We start from the raw sequence: 2,500 nt of genomic DNA, 5'->3' as shown, positions 1-2,500 counted from the left end.
ATATTCTCTTGCATTTATTGCTACTGCACTCTTCATTCTCGTTCCTACTGCTTTTTTGCTTATAATTTAACGTAAAAAACGTTTTATGCTCATTAATGGGAGGCTTGGACACATCAATTTGAAGACAGTGAGCAAGCCAAGGATCAGAATTCTCGTCTTAAATGAAAGGAATGCATGGATTCACATAGGCCCACACACGGCCCGCATGTGGAGCGTAGATGGAAAGGTACTCTGTCTACCACACCACATTATGGAAATTGTAAGGTTGGAGACAACTACAAGTGAAAGATCGGAAGAGAGATCCACCCAGATCCTCTTTTGTCGGGAGAAAGGGAAGATAAATTAAGGAGAAAGGAAAGCAAAGGGCACATACTTTCTCCAATTCAGGGGGGGTTTGATCCATGAATACGGATAAGCCATGCGAGAAACCACGGAGAGGTCGAAGGGAGCCCAGGAAGGGGAACGGATAAACCGGAGACAAAAAATAAAGAGGCAAGAACTCTAAAATAAATCCAATTGCGAAAAAAATCATCTCTCCGCAACACAACAACGGGAGAGGCAATTTTTTAAGATCTTTTTTAAAATTGGATTTATGTTTTGTTTGACTCATTTTATTTTTGATATCAGGATACCGTTAACCATTCATGGGATAACCCCCTTTCGAAATCTCAAGAGGTTTCCATCGAATTCGGATTATCCGTATTAAATGGATCAAACAAACAAATGAATTGAGAAAGTATGTACATAGATTTCATATTCTATATTAATTTATATTTACATTATAAAGAAAAGAAAGATATGGGTGGATTCCTTTATATTAAGATATTTCACTTGTATCTTTATACATTACAACCATAATGGCTAGTATGGTAAAAGAGATCTCTTTCTACCATACTAGCGGGCCCTTAGGATACTACTGAATCTAATGCATTCCTTTCATTTAAGACGAGAAATTGACATCCTTTTTTGTCATTGATAGTCAAATTGTATTCAAATTAATTATTTTGACTAACCGTTTTTACGTAAATTATAAGCAAAAAGCAGTAGGAACGAGAATGAAGAGTGCAGTAGCAATAAATGCAAGAATATTGACTTCCATAATTAAATCGTTTATTTTATTTTTTTTTCTTTGGAATATCTCGGGATTTAATCCATAGAGATGAGAAATCTTTCGCTTGTAAACTCACTCAGATGAATTAGATTTCGATGATATCGAATGAAGAAAGAAATATCATGAATAACAATATCGGAGCTATAAAATCGATTCATCGTCAAGAATTTAATAGTATAACATAGGAAGATCTTTTATCCACACCGAATACATAATGAGATTCCTGATCCAATAAAAAACTATTTATTTATGATTCTTTTTCACCGCTTTCTTTTCTACAACCTAGTACTTTCCTTGTACAATCATCTGATGAAATATCATAAAAAACCTTTTATACTTCGATTGTTTATAAAAAGAGTTTCTAAAGAACCTTAAATAAACAATAGAAATCAAAAATAGAGAAAACAAGTACGAAATTTCAATTTGAAATTTTCAAAATTTTGTTTTGTAAGGGTCTATGATCTTTTTGTAAAACAAAGGAAATGTGATAAAGACGAGTCCCGAAAAAAAAAAACGAAAATATTCCAAAAAATTAACTATATTAAATTTTCTTACGAGTTTTTCTTCGACATCGACTCTAATCTTTAAAAAGAGCATATTCATTAGGGAAGACTAATTTGATCTTTTTTTTTGAAACATCCTCTTTACTTGGTTGGATTCGAACTATTTTCACTTCCTTGACTTCATAGAAACAAAAGTATATATAGGTACTCTTGGCAAACGTATTATACGCTATCCTATTTTATTTCCTACACGAGTTAATGGGAGATTAATTGACAAAAAGAGGAAACCCCATACAGTATCTCGTTCTTGAAGTGGTGAATGCTCTCAATAATTATAATTATACTAATTTACATATGTCTTTAAATTGGTGCAAAAGAAATACCCCTTTCTTTTGCTTGATGAAAAAAGAAAAATAAAACAAAAAGATAACCGAAACCATTTTGATCCCCTTGCCCAGAAAACAAAAAGGGGAGTTTATGTCTTTTTTTTTAATTGAATCCGCCGGGACTGACGGGGCTCGAACCCGCAGCTTCCGCCTTGACAGGGCGGTGCTCTGACCAATTGAACTACAATCCCATGGAAATAAAGCGGGTAGCTTACATATTCCTTCTTATGATTTCATCATAATCATTTCAATTTTAGATTCAAATTAGTGTTTTGTAACAAAGAAAATCACAAGTAATATATTGATATCTATATGGATATCACTAAAGTGATATCAAGGCCGATTACTAGTAATCCTTGCATTATTCTAAAATCGATTGATAATCTATTTTTTATTGTATTTTTTATGGAAACAAAAAGTAACGAGCCACAAGAAATAAAGAAAAAAGTAAAGTCGAAATATACCCAGATATTTGACTTTTTTCTTACCCTTCTCTGTCA

Source organism: Brassica napus, unplaced genomic scaffold (assembly GCF_020379485.1).
Source record: "Brassica napus cultivar Da-Ae unplaced genomic scaffold, Da-Ae ScsIHWf_2149;HRSCAF=2801, whole genome shotgun sequence".
NCBI classification, from domain to species: domain Eukaryota; kingdom Viridiplantae; phylum Streptophyta; class Magnoliopsida; order Brassicales; family Brassicaceae; genus Brassica; species Brassica napus.
Note: the sequence above shows the minus strand (reverse complement) of the source record.